Here is a 21,126-nt window from a genome sequence, read left to right as displayed (position 1 = left end):
CTTCGGTTTTGGGGAAGGACGTTCGTGTGCTGGGTCGCGGAGCTGCTGCGGTGGAGAGAAGGGAATTTTCGCCATCACCCAGACGGAGTTGCTGCTTCTTCTCCTCCCCTTTTTGCTGGTGGCCTCTCACCCCCTGCCCTGCCGGGACGTGTGGCAGCCACCGCCGCGGAGCTGCTGATACACCTCAGCCACCGGCCCAGGATCTCAGCTCATCCCTGCTGTTTCCAGCCGACTGTTCCTCGGAGCCCTGCAGGAGCACCGGGACTGACTGCCCGAAGGGTTTGTGAAAAACAAAACCTCTCCTCCATCCCATCTCAGCTGAGAGAGCTGTCCCGGGGTCCCTGGTTCTGTGTTCTTGTTATTGCTGTAGTTATTGTTTGTTTGTTTGCCTGGTTATACTAGTAAAGAACTGTTATTCCTATCCCCAGATCTCTGCCTGAAAGCCCCCTTGATTTCAAATTTATAATAATTCGGAGGGAGGGGGTCTACATTCTTTCATCCCAAGGGAGGCTCCTGCTCTCCCTAGCAGACACCTGTCTTCTAGAACCAAGACAATAGGTGTGTTCTGATCTTCCACAGTGACAATCTGAAAGTGCATCTTAATAGTTTTTACAACTTAGCTCAGCCACAAAATTTTCCAGAATGCTATCTGGAAGTAGGACAGAGGAGAAAAGCAACTTATGAAGTAATTACAGGTAAATGAAACATGGAAAGCACATATAAAAGGAAAAAATCACACAGTAATGAAGACTCAAAGTTGACAATAAAAAATCCTGCTCTTTTATAGAATATCAAAGTAATTAATTTGGTTTATCAAGGCAAATCAGAATTAATTTGTTTAACCTTTCCTTTATAAATCTGTACACTATTGTCACACTATATTAGGAACAGCAAAGTACTACACAGACTCTCTGGATTGGTTGCCTAAGAGAACAAGTTTTATTATTCCTGATCTTCATTTATAGATAGGTCCAAGAAGGCCCGAGAGGTAAAACTCTCATTGGTCATTAAACCAAAACATCACCATCATTGGTCAATTGGGAACACCATCCCTTTACTGTTTCTTGCAAGTAAACAACAAGGATCTAAACAACACCTGAAAAGGTTGTTGTCTTTCTCCAAGGACTGTTTGGACTACTCCTTATGCTTTCTCAGGCCAGAGTGAGAACCTTGTGTGACTTAGTTTCACACAGGCTCTGTGCTCCCTGCCTGCTTTCAGCATCCATACACTAATAATTGCTTTAGTACTTCATGAGTCCTGTAGTTTTTCTACTGAATTAATTGAACCTGAGGTCAAAGAATTGACAACACTTCTCTTTATGCACTGGGTATTTGTTTTTCAAAATAAGCTCCAAGATACAAATAGAACTTGACACATGCATGTGGTTTATATGTGATGCCTCTGTACATAGGCCATTCTTAAAAGACAACAGAGGCTTGTGTGTTCTGCAGGATAATTTCTTTCAGTCACAGTATCAACCCAGAGAAACTCACTTTAATGTTTAGTCAGTGTAAAACAAAATGGTTTCACTCAGCTTAACTATCAGAAATATTCTGTCTCAAGATGAAACAAGCAAAAGACTAAATTGAAAATTCCTAGCTGTGAGCCTTCTAGAGGAAACCATAATATGAGAAGATCAGTCTTTTCTGTCAGCAGCTTTATTGGTTTTCCCTTATTATTTGATCCATTTAGATATGCTCCATAAACTTTCTTTAGAGTATCTCTTACTTGCTCACGTGCCTTCTTCCTTCCTTTGGTTCTGGAGTATAAAGTTCATGTTGTACCCCTAGAGACGTGGAACACATATAATTATCTTCTATGATGATACCATCAAAAACAAATTATTTTTTGTGTGTAGAAAAAAAAAAACCCAAATTAAAATATTTAAAACTAAGTTTTAGATAAGAGTACATTGATGATATAAGTTTTGAAGATATTATTGGTGAGACTATTAATAAAATTCTGTGATCAATATTTCTAAAATTAAAATAAAATTAATTCAAAAGTTGGAAAGATTTCAAAGAGCAGATCAAATTTATCTCAGGGTATTAGAACCATCTGGGAAGGATATACTTATCTAGTTCCACTGTCTTCTCAGATTTTGTAGATTCAATTTAAAAGATGAAGAGGTATAAATTCCTTTTAAGAGAGAAATGAAAAAGAGAATATAGTATCCCAAAAACTGAAACATGAAAAATACATTACTAGAATAAAATATTTTACCAGTGACAGTAAGTAATCGTAAGTGAAAAGGAAATAGAATATTAACCTTTTTTATCATTAAAAAGAAAATAGTATCAAGAACATACTGATAGTCAGTGAGAACGTCCTTGTCTTCAAAATCATAGCTCTGTTTCCACCTAGGAAGAAGAAACTTCAACAGGTAGTTATGAAGAGTTTGAAGGACTAGTGAAAACTTCCAGTGCTTGAGAGACAACATATTTTGATGCTTCTGAGTGAAACTAATTATTTCCTAGTTAATGTGTATCATAGGAAATTAGGACACACAATCAGAAATTGTGAGGTTTAAATCCAATAGTAAATGAAATTCAGAACTAGAAAAGCTATTCATTTCTGGTTTCCATGTATGTTAAAAAATAAATTAGTTCATAAAGATTCAAGAGATTGTGATCCTTTCTAAGTGATGGCTCTTAAAATAACATTCATATTGCTCTATATGGTATATTGCCAACAGAATGAAATCCATGTCAGCTGTAGTATTACAATATTTTATTGGAAAAATCTATGAAAGCTTTACTGAGAATTTAATTTTTGGAAGATTGTATGACCTTGAAATTCATACTTCTGCTCTTAGTTCTAAATAGATAATGGAATTTCCTTCTGGATATATTTTAAAGACCAGTTCAGGGAAAAGAGGGAATTTTCAAAACAAATTCTGTCAATAATACTCCACTCACTAAATTTAAATACATTTAAGCCTTCCTATAAGACAATGAGAGCACATTTTCTTTTCTAGTTCAGGTATCATCAACACATTTAATGCAGTTCCAAATGTGAAATTTTTATCATCACTGTTAGTTCTTGAACTAGAAAGAACAGAGTTTAACTGTTATAGAAAAACTGTTTTTATTTTAAAATATCTGTCATTTCATATCTGTATTATAGAAGAATATGATAGTGTGACCGTGAAACAAGCAAATTCTAATGATGTATTAATAGAAATCAGAAAGAACTCTAGCATTAGGAAATTTACATGAGAAATGGAAGACAAAGGTTCAAACCTTAGTTCTGAATTGTCAGTGTAAATTCAGAAAATTTTATATTAAAGTTCTCATATTTAGATCTATATTTTTCATTGATTTTATATGTAAAATTGTAACAAAGTTTTAATTCCTTTAGAGGTAGCAGAAGAAAACTAAATCTCAGAATATTACATGGAAGACCTTTTCTCTAACTGAAAACTTTGCTGAATAATGTCACACATCTTCTCATTAAACTTATCAAATTGTCTTATTATTTAAATACACACTGCTTTATCTGACCAAATATTGGATTTTCCATCATACTAATTGACAGAGAAGTTCTGACTGGTATAAATTTTCAGCTAGAAATAATATAAAAAGAAATCATGATCAAACAAGAGAAAAATTTTTAGCAATTTTCTGATGAAAATGCTCTCATTCTTCTGTAGTTTTTCAAATACCACTAGAAAGACAACAAGGTATTCTATGCATAATTCATCTAGGAAAGAGTGGAATATAATTCTGCCCCATTAGCAGTAATTTAATTTCTGATTAATAAAAATTATTCTAGCAATAAATTAAATGTAATGAACTGTACACATTCAACTTCTTAAGAAATCCTATGTTCTCTATCTCATGACATTCAATTTATAGCAAAGATATTTATATTTTAATGCCCTAACTAAATAAATCTTTTCTGTGTTTTAGGATAAAAAGCTTTAAGCAGAGTGTTCACTGTTTCACTAGGAAAAGTTTTGTCTAGCTAATTCATTAATGAAAGTCACAAAGTTATAAAAACCTGCTATTGTCATGGTTTAACCTCAGCCAGCAGCCAAGCCCCAGGCAGCTGCTCTCTCACTCCCCCACTAGCAGATAATTGAAAAGTACAAGCTAGAAGACTGTGGGCTGAGATAAAGGCAGTTTAATAGGAAGAGAACACAAGTAAAGCAAAAAAGGAAATGAATTCACTGCTTCCCATGAGCATGCAAGACCTCTCCAGCAGGGCTGGGCCCCATCACACATAGTAGCGACTTGGGAAGACAAACACTATAGCTCCAGAAGTCCCTTTCTTCCTTCTTCTTACCCCTCACTTTATATACTGAGCATGGTTCCATGAGGTCTGGAATGTCCTTTTGGTCAGTTGGGGTCACCTGTCCCAGCTTTGTCTCCTCCCAGCCTATCATGCACCCCTGGCCCCCTCACGAGTGTGGCAGTACAAAAAGTAGGAAAGGCCTTGGCTCTGTGTAAGCTCTGCTCAGCAATAACAAAAACATCTCTGTATTATCAACCCTGTGTTCAGCACAAATCCAAATCACAGCCCCATACCAGCCACCGTGAGGAAAATTAATTCTCCCGGAGTCAAAAGCACTACATCCATTTAGAAGTTGTGGGATTTTTTGTGGTGACTTCACATACAGTGTAGAGGAAAAAGCTCCACACTGCCAGCTTTTTCTTATCTCTTTTACCTTTCAAAATCAGTATTCTGGATATTTGTATTAAATGTATAAAACAGCCTTTCAATACTCATGTATTTGTTAGCATTTTGTGAGGAACAGTTATAGAAAAAGAAATCTTTTAAATGTCAGAATTAATGAGAAGTTAAAGTGCCAAATGTGACAGCACTCAAAAAATGATGTGCCTCCTTGTCTGCTTTTCCTGTATCAGTAGGTAAGGGGTACTTTTTTTCATTCGGTGCATTAAATATTTTAGTTAACTTTAAGAGCTGTTTGTCTGTGTTACCTGAAAATAATTAATTTTTTTTCTGCATTTCTTCAATATTTTTTGTATGGAAAGTTATGAGACCCTTGGAGTTCTGTTCAAATGAATGCTGTGGGGCTTCCTAGGTTCTGGCTGTAAGTCTGTAAGTCAGTAGGTTCAGGGTTGACACTGTGCAAGTAAAACACCAATTAAACTCTATGTTCCACAAATGGTATTATGAATTTCTTGACCCTCAGCAAAACTTTCCTACTCTCTTCCATCCTTTCTTATCTGAGAAAAAGCAAAAGTAGTATCTGCAAATGTATGAAGGCAGTAATCCTGCTGTACTCTTCCAGCAAGCATTCTTTTCTTCTGGAGAAAAAAAGAAATCCTGTTATGAATGTCATCTACTTATTCCTTCTGAGATAATGCAAAAATTACTCCTAATCTTAAACTCCCTGGTTTACAGTTGCCATGAAATGGCACATGCTTATTTTTCTGCCCTCAACTACCTTAAGTTTCCAGAGAATTTTTATATCACCAAAAAATATACACAGGCTTACACATGCTTACATGTTCATTTTTTTGGAGGTGTGCAAGAGGCAAAAGAAACATCTATTTTATAACAGTTGGCCAAAATAATATTCAAACACATTAATTTTTCAGTGAATTCTTCTCTCCAAAAGGCTCTGTACAACACCCTCTACGTAGCTGCTCACGTTCCTTTGGTCAGACGTAGCCCAAATCTAGTTTCTCATCAATCACAGTCCCAAGTGTCACATTATTTTAATCACACAGCCATAATGATTAGATTTTATCTTTTCCCAAGCTTTAAAAATTTTAGGCAGCAGCCTAAAATTGCTGTAGAAATTGTGCTTTTACATACATAACATGTATAACTATAATATTGGAATGATTTTAAGCAGCTTAGCTGTCAAAACTGCCTCTATATCTTCAGTATATGTTGAAGCAATCCTCTGAAGAAGGTGCATAAGTTCTATATGTAATTGATGGACAGTAGTGGGAGTACTGGAATATTTGCAGACACTGAGCACCACATTTAAACTGGCCCATTTTCTTCCTGGAGATTCTGGAATACATATAATCATAAAAGGTAAGGGTCAGAGGGTCAGCAGTTATTATACAGCTGAGCATATGGTACAAATTAAAAAAAGAAAAAAAAAAACTAAGGAAACACACCCCCCCCCCCAAAAATAACCCACTTGTAAGAGTTTTTTGTTTAAGTTTTGTGCCCGAGTATGACAGCTGGCCTAATAAAAAATACTGACTCTCCATTTTACCTTACCCTGAGAATGCAAATGGGGTATTGTGATAGTTTTCCCACTGAGAAAGGATTGTCCCAGGGATAGTCTTATCCTTTAAAAATCCTCTTAATAACTTCTGGTTCCCAAGATAAGGCAGTCAAGTCAGAATCTATTAATATTTAAAATTTCTATTGACAAAGTAAAAGATGATTGCTATAACAATCATCTTTGAAGAAATTAAGTAATCTTTGAATTAATTTGCTTATACAGAAATAATGCTTTCAGTATATTAATTAACTAAATGTTGCTTTCGGGGTGCAACACTAATAAATTTTGTACTTTTCATTATGTGATTAACGTAAAAATGCAGGTAGGCAGTCATTCAGATTTTAATTTACATTATTGTTAATAAAAATATAATTAGAGTAATTTAAAATTAAAAAAAGATTAGTTGTATAATCCACGACTGAATTCTTTAACTTTATTTTATGAGAACAATAATTCAATTCTTATTTGTTTTTCCTTTTAATGTGAAAAATATTAAGGATTTCCCTGTTTTTCAGTAAAAAATATGAGGTTTGGGGTGTATGGGAGGTGAACTACTGAAAACCGCTGTTTCTAGTAATCCTGGAATTCTCCAGAAAAAACCCATAACAATATTGATCCAACTAGAGTAGTTACATGTCGTATTGGTTTTTTATTTAAAAAAAAAGACAACCCAACCTGATGGTGTTTTTAATTGGTTTGTTTACTCAGCAGGGTCAAGTGCCTTGTGGTAAGAGAAAGGATGGATAAAAACAACAGACATATGGCTCATTGGAGGAAAGAGAAACTTGCCAAGGCTACAGGATCAAGGTGAAGGTTGAAAATGTAATGAATATGAGGGAGAAAGAGCTAAAATATTTCTGAATTTACCTACAAAGAGCATGAAATATTAAAAGGGCAGAGAGGCTTGTCATGGAGCAGAAAATTGAAATGAGAAAGGGAGTAATGGCAGAGTTGAATCAAAAAAACTGTAAAACTGTACTGGACAAGAAAGGAAACCTGTAATTTTATGGTAGCCTACAACTTGATTTTCACTCAGATAAACCAGGAGAATGTGCATGAGCCCTGTGGTCTGAGAATAGTTACAGAAATGACCTCCTGTAATTTTCCTGTTAATGAACAGATTAAAGAATGTTTTCTTCCAGTTTATTTGCCAAGGTTTTTGTTTGTTTGTTTGGGGGTTTTTTAACTGTTTAATCTGCAGAGGAACTTTATTTGGGGAAGGTGTACAAGAACCATGAAGGAATGGGAACCACAGATAGGCAAAAATATTATTTTATAGCAATATATTAGGCATAGATTTAAATTCTCTTGGATACATATCTGCATAAATTTCAGAGTTCTTTCAGTGAGGGAGACTGTAGATACTTAGGACATGATGAACTAGCATTTTCCCTAAGGCTTAAAGAAAGAAACAAGCAAACAATTTCTGTATTTTTTGCTTATTTTTATATTTCAGAGCATGAGGCTTCTTGTAGCATGTTAGGATTTATTAGACAGTTGCACAGACCAAGGATAGATTTTGAGAGCTCTGAAGTCATGCAAAGTTTATTTGATTTATTTGTAATATACATGAGGCAAGTTAAAGTCCCTGCTTTCTTGCTTCCTATCAATGACTCTTTGGTCTTCATATCCCAAAGCATTTTAAATTATGAAGGTGAATGTTTTCCCTTTTCTTTCAACTAAGAGAGAAGGAATGTCAGATCTGAGATCTTTGATGGTCAAGTATAGACAGTGATTTTTGCTTATTTTTAAGCCAGACATTAATTTTTTCTTCTTCCCCTGAACTTTGTATTTTTCAAATTGACTTTTTTCTCACTGATGACTTAAGAAAACCAATATTTACCCAGTTCCAATAAAAATCAGGAGCATATGTATGCGGGAAGGATATTTATTCTATGTGTAGTCTTGTTGTACTGAATGTTAAGAACTTGTGCTGGAAAAACCTAAACCAAAACCAAAACCAATCAAATAAAAACAACAAAATCCTCAAAAACAACAGCAAAGAAAAAAAAAACCTCCACAATAAAAGAAAAAAAATCCAAACAAACAGAAACAGAAAAAGCCAAACCACAAAGTCCTTTTCTAAACAAGAACAAATGATAAAAATAGGAAGTATTTTGCCAATGACAATGTGTAAAGCCAAAAGAAATTAATCCTGATCTTTATTTGTGTACATTTATATGGACCCCATTGAGACATCTGTTTGTGTGGTGATAACAAAGGGAAGCTGCATAAAGCATAAGGGACACTTCTACCTAAAACATCATACCATTTTTGTGCATAGATTCCACTTAAAATCATTTGCATAGCAGAAATTTCAGAGCAATATATAACATTTATAGACACATTTATCAGGTTTGCTTTATTTCTATATGCAGTAGAATGCCAGCATTTGAAAGCGGATCAGCTTTAAAATGTTTTTAAAGCCATGTGCAGAGTTCTAGGACCTGTGATACACAAATTATTGTCCCTGAAGCCAACAACAATTTAAATGGGAATGTGTAAAATTCCAGTTCTTAAACTTGACCTTGAACTAGCACTACACTTGTTTCAATAACTACGGCTGAAAATGGAATCAGCTCGAAGGCCATGACAGAGATCAGCCAGGAAATCATAAAGCCACATGACACTGAGCGGAAATACATTCCAGATTTGTTAGAGGAGGTAAGGAAAAATCTCTTTTCAGAAACAAAAAGTTTACTGCAAGGTTAAATCTGACAATACACATCAGCTGATTTAGCACATCATTTTTAAAATTATCTATTATTAGAGTTTAAAAACCCAGTTTTGCATATTTAGGAAAGCCGCTGTCTTCATTTGTTTATCTCACGGTATGGATTGGCACCCAGCATAGCAGAAACCTGCACAGCTTCTTTTATTCATTTGCTTCATTCATTACCAAAATAAGGATGGAGGAAGAAAAGAATTTCAGTGTCTTGCCCATCATTATTATTGTTATTATTATTGCTGTTATTCAAATCCCTTTTAATATATTTCTTGCTATGTTAAACTAGACTATAAATCACAAAATAACCCCCAATAAGTCCCCAACCATCCCAAAACTATGTACATATAAAATACATAGTGAATATATATTTGTAGTTCACATATGCATACAATGGTTTGTACATAAATATAAATATATATAAATATAAATATTTCCTAGAAACGTTTGATTCAATTCTGTCAAAAAGACTGGAAAAGTACTATTTTTAAATCAAATTATAAAAATTCTATGTTATTTGTCAGATTTTTATTTTCATGGCAAAAATTGGTATAGTATTTCTTATTCTAGTAAAAAGTTGATGTTAATTTCTTTTAATTTATTCAGAAATCATTAAATTCTATCTTTCAATATCTGTGTGGCCTCACATAAACATAAAATTATGAACCATAAAGAAAACACAGACAATATAAATTGACATATTTTAAAACCTTTTTTTTCCTGAAACAATTATTTTCATGTGTAAAATAAATGTAAAACATCTATGTAATAGTCAGAATTATTATGAAAATACATATATACAAATGTGCATCTACATTAAATGCAAAAATTTTAAAACTTTAAAATTTATTTCCATTTCTTATATTTTTCTTCATTAATTTTTCCTGTTCTCCCAAAGCTGAATTTGTTATTTAAAATCATTGTATTCAAACTGTTTGTATTTTCCTTAGCTTTCTTTACTATGAGATATGTGAAGTAACTAACATGCAATGCTTTTGACTAGCAATTCTGAAGAAAATGTTAGGCTGGGTCACCACTAATATAATCTAAAAATTTTCTTCTAGAGACCACTATTACATAGTTTGGAGGATAAAAATGTTCCAGTAAATGTAATTTTAAAGTTAGCATTTATTTAGAAAGATTGTATTAGTGTCAGTTTGGGAAGTTGTACAGTTTTAGACCTCTGATGTTTGAATTCTGAATTCATTACCTATACACACACTTGTAAGAATTGTTTAAAGACCTTGAGGACCAAGAACATTCCTAACACATTCAAACATCTTGGTATTTTGTTTATCTTAGCATGCAGCACCACCTCTTGAGACACTATATTGATCTGCTGATTTTCAAAATTTAAAAAGTGTCCCACTACAAAAAAAAAAAAAAAAATCTAAGCTCTACAGTGTATGCCAGATAAGATGCCCCAAAATAAAAGCACTACCTGATGTTTTTATTTACATCTGTAAATCCTACTTACATTTATCTTTATCTTGGTTTCTTTTCTTTTTTTCTTGGGTTTATCTTGGTCTCTTTTTTTTGTTCAGGCATCAAAATACAACTAAAATTTATGAGACAAAATTGGATAAAAGCAAAAAAAGACTTGGGAGCTCCTAGCAGGTTTTCCTTGCTGTCACCACAGCTATGTCAAGCCAAAACAATCACCATCTACAAGATGACATTTGAAATGGGTAAATATGACGTTGTATCAACAAATAATATATAACAATTTAAATGCATAAAATACATTGATTTTCAAATATGATGATGATAACATTTGCAACCATAAGCAAAATCATAGAAACTTAGCATCAACATCTCTGTTGGAATGACTATTTTTTTCAGTGACTGCAACAATGTTGCAGATCATACTTGTCAATCACAATACATTAAACTGGACATTTATTATGAAACGTAATAACATGTCACAACATTTGACAGTAATAATAAGTACAGCAACAAGAACATTTTTATTAACATTTTATTATTTTCAAATTTTGCTATAAACAGACTTTGAGAGACGTCACTGAAGAATGGCTAATATAAAAGAACATGAAAAATAATGTCATAATTTTCTTAATTTTTCAGAATGTTTACACTTACGATTTTTTATTTGACAAATATTTCATAAATATGAATTGAAAATATATTTTTTAATTCCCCAAATGAACAGCAGTTGCAAGAAAGAGGAGAGGAAAGAGTTAAATGTATTGTTCTATATTTATATTTATAATTATAAAAATATTGAAATTATGTTCTCTTTTAAAGATGGATAGTTATTAATAACCATGGGAAATCTATTCCTAAATTTAGTCCACTAAGAGTTAGGCACCTAACTTAAGGTAGGTGTCTATAAGGTTAGTGACTACTTAATAAATTTTATTTTATTTTTTAATTACTAAACATCCTGTATGCTGCATATATATCTTATATATCATATATACCTTATATATCCATTTCCATGCTGGAAATTCCTCTGCAAAGTTAAATTAAACTAATTCTGTCCCTACTCTCTTACAATGCATAAATATTTATAAAATACAATTTCAAATAAGAGCAGTTAAAGAAAACATGCATTCAATCTGTATAGCTTGAATTCTTTGGTCAAATCAACTGAACTTTGTTTAACCATGCTGTGTGGGATTCATCTGACCACGTGTAAATGTGTGAAATAGCTTTCTAAGGAAGTCTGGCTCACTTTTCTCTGAAGCATATACCACTACTCTTCATTCTACCATGAAATCTTGGTTTAAAGTGAGAAATTTAATTTTCAAACATAAAAATCTTCATGAAATAATTCTTGTCAAAAATGGCAAAGAACATGCCAAAAACATATTGCAAAAATCTTTGGAGGAATTGCCTATTATTTTCCTGAATTTCACCATTTAATCAGACATAACTAATAGCTGTGTTAATAAAACATTCACGTCTCACATGTCAACATCATTCTTTAAAATCTGGTATTGCATAGTTTTGATATTATCATAGTTCTTGATTAGCTTGAAATGGTTGTTCATATGTATTCAACTAGCTCATTAATATGAACACCAGTCAGAAACAAAATGGTTGCATCAGGGAATTTAGAAGACACAGATATAAATTGCAGAAGTTAAATCCTGTGATCACAACTGGTATGAAAGGTTCTGTTACTGTTCATGGTTATGGCTGTGGCATATTCTTAAGGTGGTTTGCCCTCACTAAAATGTTACAATCATGGAAATGCCCATCATCTTTTTGTTCATGGAGGAAAGATGTAGCTGACTTGAAGTCAGCTGTCAAGAAATCCCTAGAATTGTAAAAAGAATGGCTAAAAGGAAAGCTTTAGATTGAGCATATGAAAAAAAGTTCCTTCCAGTCCCTAATTCAGTTTTTAATTTTATTATGGATAGTATTAGAAAAATTATTTTGATCTAAAATAATTATTTTTTATCATTAATAACAAAGAGACTTTTTCTTGAACTTGTTTCAACAATTATTTGAGTGCCTGCACAAAATCACGAATACTTATCCAAAATAGATGGAAATCCTATTTTAGTGTCTAAATACATTTCTGTGTGAGGAACATTCTCATGACTGAAATATTAAAATCAGGAATGCTATTCATAGCATTTGCAGTTAGAACTGAATTGGGACAAGGGGAATGAAAGTTCTTTTTGTCAAGCAAGGTTTTATTGTTTGGACTCCATTACCGTCCAAAATGTGTAACTGTAAGTTCCCAAAACACATTAAAGAGGAAGTTAACCGGTGCATGAAGCAGTAGTTTACTTATTTTCATCTGAAAAATAAAACCTATAGTGTTCAAATCTGTGATTTACTATGACGCTCAAACTTCAAATATAAAATATCTACAGAATTTACAAGTTACAGAGGAAAAATTGTTTTCCTCTGAAAAACCTTTATCCAATATGGGAGAGCACTCCTGTAGATCTCACAAAGTTTTTTGGTGAAAAGGCCAGCTTTACAGAAGTGAACCTTGTGAATTTAAAAACTATGAAAGTTTAGAGGAAAAAGATATGAGCAGAACTGTATGAGAACAATTGGTAAATATTTAAGACTTTCCCAAGCTAATAAATATCTGGAATTGGTAACTTTAGTGTAAAAATAAATAGTGAAAACATACAAGCAAAAAAATCTATACTTCCTGTGAAGCAAATGGAAATAGGCTATAAAATATAAATGACACCTCTTTCCCCCTACATAGAGGCCTTCAGCATATACAGACAGAAAAACATGAAGGTTTTATAAATAAATAATAAACCAGAATCTAGAGGAGAATGTGAATAGGGAAAGGAATATGAAAATGCAGTAAGAATTTTCCAGAACAATGCTGCATTACTTAATTTAACACAATTCCCCAACTGCATACTAAAATAGTTGAAAATAATAAAGCTACTTATAAAAACATATATTTATTTTATTTTAGTTATTTAAGTTTTTTACAAATATATTAACTAACACAATGTGGTGAGTTGAACCCGACTGGCCGACAGACCCCAGCCCAGCTGCTTTTCTAGTCCCCTTCTCCAAGGGAGGTAGTGGTGAGGAATAAGATGCAAAAGCTTGTGGGTCAAAATAATTCATAGTTCAAACTTACCACCAGGGGCAAAACCGACAAAGCTTGGGGAAAATTAGCTTAATTTATTTCCAGTTAAAAGTAGAGATGAATAATGATAAAGTAAAAAATAAAAACACCCTCCTTTCTTCACCAAGTCAACTTCATTCCTTGCTTCCTGACTCTTCTGTCTCCCCTACCCTTACCTCCAGCAGAGAATGGGTGGCTGTGATCAGTCCATAACAGGACCTTTTTTGCATCTCCCTCCTCCTCACACCTGTGGCTCCTTTGCAAAACCGACTGGCATCAGTCCTTGCCACCTTCTCCCAAAGTTTATCCCTGCAGCCCCCAACATGCAGGACTTGACACATGGACCCAATATGTAGTCAGAGGTGGCAGTGACATAACATGAATGAATGTCTGTGAAAAAGCAGGGGGCAACCTCTAGGCTGCTGTCTGGAACCTGGACACAGGACTAGTGGGTCTACTTGTTAATTGCCAATTTAGTATGTATCAAAAATTTTCTTTTAAATTTTTAATTTTTTTAAATACTAAATAAATTCATATCTGACAACACAGCTGGCAGTTTAGACATACGTATGGTGGGTATACCGTGCATTTACCACAGTCTCCTGTGAGCAAAGCAATTTACTGCTGCTCTTGCACTGCTATTACAATTGCATTACTGTTGCAATTGAATTGCATTTATTGCATATACCCTGAGAGTTAAAAGAAAATGGAAGTTGGCAGGATGAAATAATGACTTGATAGGAAAGGAAGTAAAGGGTGTTAATGTCCTCTCATCACTCCATTTCCATCACTCATGGTGTCTCCTTCACTTGAAAATAGAACGGTCTTTAAGATCCACAGGAAAATGCAAACTGGACGTATCAGGCCATTAACATATCTTTCAGCATACAACAAAAACACAAGCTCTGATTTCCATTTACTGATTTATCTCATACGTGCTTTTACCTATAGATGTTTTCCACAGTGTTTTTAAGACATTTGTAATTACATATGCTAAAACATAACTGTAGAATGACTTTTATGTCTTCATATTATCTATGAAATATATATAAATACCAGTAAAGTAGTTGAACTTGGCACAACTGTCTTAAAAATACATTTGAAAAACATTTTAACTTCAGAATCTGGATTTTTTTTTTTCAGGATTTTTTTTTTTCAGTGCTTGACATGAATTGGAGGAATAAGAATACTGTTCCTCTTAAAGCTTCAGAGTAATGCATTGATCTTTGTCACCTTTCTTACAGCTGAATATTTCCCTACACATAGAAGAGTCTCAGGAACTGATACAACAGTTTTCAGCTAAGTATAGTTTATGTTATGCCATGAAAAACAAGGTCTACCACTCTATGAGTAACTTTACACTGTTTCTGTCACACAAATCTGAGACAGCTCCCTGACTGCTGAACTACTGTATACTGTCAAGTAATATGTAGATTTCATTTGAAGTGCAGAATTTACAAGCTAAAATAAACAGTAAAGGAGAAGTGAAGAGCTCTGCCAGACTGAATATTGAGCTGCCAAGCACCAGTCTTCCCTCCTTTTTATTTATTCACTTAATTTGTGTTTTACTAATTTTGGCTATAAAGATTGGCAGCAATAAGAAGAACTGAAATTAAAGTGGCCTGTATAGAAGGAGGAAACAAGTAATTAGGGGAATAAAAGGAGGCCTCAGAATTTCCTGAAATTTCCAGAACCTGGTGTATTGAATAACTGGAAAGGAATACTATCATTTTCAGAGAGTGTGAAATAATAGGATTCTAAAATAAGATAATAGTATAATAAAACAATACGAAGGAATATTTGAACATTTTATCCTCTTATTCTATAACAGAGAATTAGTAATGATAATAGTATTCAAGTAGATGGAAGGCTGCTGTGAATGTGAGGAGGATAAATTGTTTTCCAAGTCTCTTGTAAATAACTTCTAAAATGGGCTTAAGCTACTTTGAGAGATTCAGAAAAGAAAAATAAAAACAAACAAAAGCACAATCAAACAATAAAAAGCACATGCACACAAAGAAAAAACCAACCTAAAATCTACCAAACAGGAAAAAGCCCAGCAAATTTCTTAAGTCTGGCTGATAACTACTTCCAAACTGATAGTTAACATGGGAATTACCTGCCTGAAATTTTTTTAGAAAAGAACCTATTCAAAAGATAAATTAATATTGATAGATTAATATTAATAACTACAAATTAATAAATTAAATATTAGCCTCCCTTCAACAAAATTTTATAAGTCTTGTAACAGATGGGTTCTCTGCTTTAGATAAACACCTACAGAGCAATTAAAGTTCTCAGTAAGAATGCTTTTTGAGAAATGTCAAACACACTGACTAAAATACCACAGAGCAGAGAACCAGCCACATACTAGCTTGATGATTCCATGGCTATGACAGCCTAATGGTAGCACCAGTTCTTTCTGACAGGTTATATTAACCTGAGTAACCACATAATGGCAGGGAATGGGTTTGAAAAACACTTTTAGATTTTTTTTTAAACATCTTTGTGTGTGTGTGTTTGTGTATTTATTTACATATCTGTTTCAGCAAGCTGGACAGAAAAGAGAACACATCCTGGAGTACTACAGATAATGTGTTTTACATAAAACAGGTGCTGTTTCTTTTAATGTAAACTCTTTTTCTGCCTTCATATCTCTGCTTTACATATATCTTAAGCCTAGAGATTGTGGGTGTCATGTGCCACAATGTTGAAATAATTAACATTTACTTAGAGGTTGTAAACAGATTTTTGAACCAGGGGATGGTTAATATAGACTGACTATCCCAGTCAGGTGTTCCACACTGTTTTTTTTTTATTTCAGTACATGATTAAATTAAGAATTTCAAAATACTTTATGCATTTAATAACACATTTTCTACTGTGGATTCATACAATCTTCAATTCCTTTATAAAATAGCTAAAAATGTCAGTGACTTTTCCATATCCTTTGTGTATAGTCAGTCAGTGAGACCAACAGATGCAACCAAAGGTGCAACAATTTTGTTTTTTTATTTCTCATTGTGAACTGCACAGGACAAGTTTAAATATTAAGATATGAAAATATAATCTGGGATGCACAAGACAAGTTTAAGCATTAAGATATGAAAATATGGTCTGATCCTTTTCAGTTATTAGTAATTAACTGATATGGTTGATGAAACAGGAAGACTTCTCATTTGTGGTAGAAGTAACAAAGATTTTTTCTTTCCCTATTCTTAAAATATATTGAACCTCACATTTCAAACCAGAGTATAAAAAGTGAGTTAGTGGAATAACATATTTAGTCTAGTATTACATTAAGATCTACTGCTGCTGTAGCTGGTAACTGCTCCCATAAAAGCTATGTGTTATCACTAGCATTAATTGGCCAAACTAAGGTGAGGTTCAATTGCTGTTGAGTTGAAATATTTACAATCATTCCTATCCTAGAGATGCTGATGCAATTTGTTAACTCATGAGTGAGATATAAGGGTTTTTATAACAGAAAATTAAGTGATCTAGGTTGCTTTTTCAGATTTTTGGGTGAGTGATGCCTTGAGAGGCTACCTAGAACAGAGGCTGGACAGATTTAAAGGAATAAAGAAGGTATTTATTAAAAGGCTTTCAAAGGATACACCTTGGGCAGTACAAGAGCCTGCCCATGGCTACACCCAAGATGGACCCAATATGGACTGCAGATGGAAAACGGGTTATAACTTTTCGCACTTTTATAACTTTTGGTCCATTTACATATTGGGGTTATTGTCCAATTACAGCTTCAGGGTATGAAGTCCCATTCTCCCAGATTGCTCTCCTCAGTTTGCTGTTTACCTTTTGGGCCTGAAGCTGCAATGGTGTCCTTCGTTCTCAGGCTGGAAAGGAATTGTTTTGTCTAAGCTGTGAAGAGAACTTGCTAACATTTTATATAAAGTTCACAGTCACACACTAAGGCAGTACAGAGTCTGGAAAATATGAAAGCTAATACTTAAGGCATCATAATTGTGGGCTAATTTTTGCTTACTCTCTTGAAATTAAATCCCGAATGTGTTTCAACTTCACTAGGACACCTAACCCCCAACAACTAGCTACATAAAGCTTTTATTCTTCTGTTTGTTTTTTGTTTTATATTCTTGTTGTCATGAACACCTGAAACTTTTATGTGTGGAAAAATCCAGTTCCCTCCTATATTTTCCATCATCTTACATACAATTAAAAATATTTTTACTGCTTGTTTTTTTTTTGTTCTCTGGCATTTTAAGTATAAATTCCAAGTCATTTGTTTTTTAAAGTACTTAATCTGCCAAATTAAGTATCAGTAAACCTGAACTTTAGCTATAAAACCTCCTCTCTCTTTCTGAAATCTATATTTGAAAAATCAAAGTGTGAGTTGTGCTATTTAATGAAGCACTAAAACAAGATATTATTTTAAACAAACAGCCTGGAATTTTGAAATTTTTCTGTAGCATGTTAAACTAATAACCCCCAGATAACTACCTGAGTGAAAAAGAAAAGCAAACAAAAAAAACCCAGAAAAGCCCCAAAAAACCCCAAACAAGCAGAAAAGAAACCCGACCAGGAGGAAAATAAGAATAAAATCCTATAGTTTTATCCATGTGCTTATTCATGGACTGCTTTCACATTGATGCATGACTCCTTAAATATCACTTTATTCTTGTAATAGTATCAAGGCATTCCTTAATATTCTCTAATAGAATCGAGGCCTTCTAGTGGACATTTAAGAATCTCCAATGACACAAATTCCAGGCTTTTTCTAAAAGTTACCTCTAACATTTCATCACTTCCATGATGAGACAGATTTTCTATACAGTCAGCATTTCCCAGGATTTTTAGATTTGTGTTCATTGCCTCTCATCCTTCTACTGTCCACCTTGGAGAAAAGTCTGCCTGTCGTCACTATGATGCTCCATTAGGTAGCTGTAAAAAGAAAAAAAAATAAAAAAAACCCAACCCTTGATGTTCTAAAGGTAGAAAAACCCTTAGTTTTCTCAAGTGTTAAGGAAATTTCCCAGTCTGACCATTCCCAAGGCTCTGGAAGTCACACATCTAAATGTATAAGTTTCATAGGTCAATTTGAGATGCTTTGCTTAGCTAATTCTCATCAGGACAAGATTTAAAATGAGAAAAAAGAACATAGGATATCTATATTTGATTATCAAGTAAAAATTCAATTTTAAACCACCTAAATTTCTGTTATGAATGGATGTCTCCTGTTCATTCAGCATATGTTTTGGAAATCTCAGATATAAAAGAAATATATGTAAGAAATATGTAACTGATTTTTAAGCCAAAAATGTTTATTTTTATTATCAAGTAATACTGTCTGTGATTTATTATAGTTAATATTTTCTTTTTCCTTTGGGCATGATCAAAATCATTACAATCATTACAATCATTACCTAAATATTCATTTTCATGCTGGAGACAGTGGCACGAAGACAAGAACCTTGTTGCTTTCTTCTTTAATTTTTCTATAAGTTTTAGAAGAGACAGGTTTTCCCTCTGGTATGTGTCTGTTACAAAAGCTCAGCATAAATGGTCAAAGACAGTGTTTTGGCTGTTTGGGGGAAAAAAATATTGTTGAAAATATTGCACTATTTCTGCCATCATGTAACAAACAACAAGTAAAACCAATAACTAGAATCCCTTTACAATATGTGTCTAATTGTACCACAATAGAGGGCTATAATCCATTTCCAGATTCCTAGATATGTCAAAGAAATATAAATAAATAATAACTAACTAAATAAAAAAATAATAACTAACTAAATAAAAAAATAATAAATAAATAATCCTTTGACTGAACTTTTTGTTTTGTTGTTTGTTTTTTTTTTTTCTCCAATTTCTGCTAATGCATTGGTCCTGTGGATGCTGCTCCACAAAGTCTGAAATGACCTTTTTCAGTCCTAGCTTGAATTAGTGTATCAACAGCAGTAATTCTGCAGTCCCAAGACTGATGATGCTGTAATTTTCCAGCCTAATCATACAGAACTTCAAACATATTCAAAGAATTCTATTGAAGTTACTGTCTCAGAAGTGTTTTTGCAATATGTGTGAATTACACATGAGGACACAACCATTAGACAAGTGCTTGTCAAGCTCACTGGAAATGAAATAAAGGAAGACACTTCCCTTAATCAGCAGCTCATGTGAACCTTGCCCCAGTCTTTGATCTTATTTAGACCTCACACGAGTATAAAATAGGAAAAAAATAATAGAAAATCTAAGCAAAAATCTAACTTCTTTAAAATCATCATTGGCAGCTCATGCCAGCTATTAAACTTGAGAAGCAATAAATAGTTAAAATACATGTCTCTATCCATTCACACAACCCACACACCTCCATGAGCAACTGCTGTCACGCCGAAGGGCCAAGATGACATTGAAACTGGTGCACGTCTCTCAGTATTTGGGGAAATCAACAAGCTGGAGTGAATGATCTGATTTTCCATGACCCTGGCACCGACACTTTTACTGTCATACATTATCTATCTGTTATCTACAGACCATGTGTATGTGGGTGAGATAAAGAAATCATTAACAACCTGCTATTACCCATCTCACTCACACCTTAGTTTTTATGTCACAGAGTAGTCTAGGTCTCTTCTTGAGGTTACCTCACTCTATATTGCCTTGTGTCAACAGAAAACACCATAATACCTTTATAATCTTAATCATTATGGATGACAGAATTGCTGAAATCAGGAGTCTTCTGGAAACTATAGTCCAACCCGCCTAACCCAAGATGGGATAGTTAAGTTTTCAATCCCCCTCACTGTCTACTTATCAAATATGAACTTCATCAGATAAGTTTAAGAGTTAACATTACATAACATTATCTTATGTCAGGCCTTACTAAAATAAAAATAACATTCAATGCTCTCCCATCACACACAGAACCAATCAACTCATCATAGAAGTCTGTGTCATAGGCTTAGCATGATTTCTAACCCATAAATTCTTGCTGTTAATTCCCATTCTCTTCTTGTCCTTCATATCCTCAGAATCAAGGTGAAATTTAGCAGGTGAAGTTCTTTAGTTCTCTGTTCTTTCTTCCCTTGGAGATAATAATGACATTTGGCTTCTTTCAGTCTTCAGGAACCTCTTCTAATCAACACAACTTTTCAAAGATAATTGGGGTCTTCTGAGTCCTATGTTGGAAGACCATTCCTGGGGGCTAATAAACTCCCAGCTGACCCTGAAATTTTTTCAATATTTGCTTCTCCAGCTGTATTGTAAGTGATACACGTGTGTCTATGGGGCCTGATAGGATTAATTCCAGGGTACTTAAAGGGCTGCCTGGTGTTATTGCAGGACCTCTCTCCACTATTTTACAATGGTTTTGGGAGTCTGGAGAAGTCCCAGCCAGATGGTAGGTGCCAAATGTAGTTTCAGTTTTCAAGGGACTGTATGGTTCTATGAAGATGAAGGAGGCATTGTATACCTTGACCTTTTCTATATTTTCTGCCATAAGCTTACTTGCTTGTGGAACATCACCACCTCTGGACCAAAATTTCCCTATCCTAATTTTTTTCTGATCATAGTATCATGTAATTATAAAACCATTTAGGTTTGAAAAGATCTTTAAGATAATCAATTCCAAATGT

The sequence above is a fragment of the Pseudopodoces humilis genome, chromosome 2, assembly GCF_049639895.1.
Source record: "Pseudopodoces humilis isolate 2021_Gansu_Grassland_sample_001 chromosome 2, ASM4963989v1, whole genome shotgun sequence".
In the NCBI taxonomy this organism is placed as follows: domain Eukaryota; kingdom Metazoa; phylum Chordata; class Aves; order Passeriformes; family Paridae; genus Pseudopodoces; species Pseudopodoces humilis.
The sequence above is the reverse complement of the archived record's forward strand: the minus strand, read 5'-3'. Positions refer to the sequence as shown.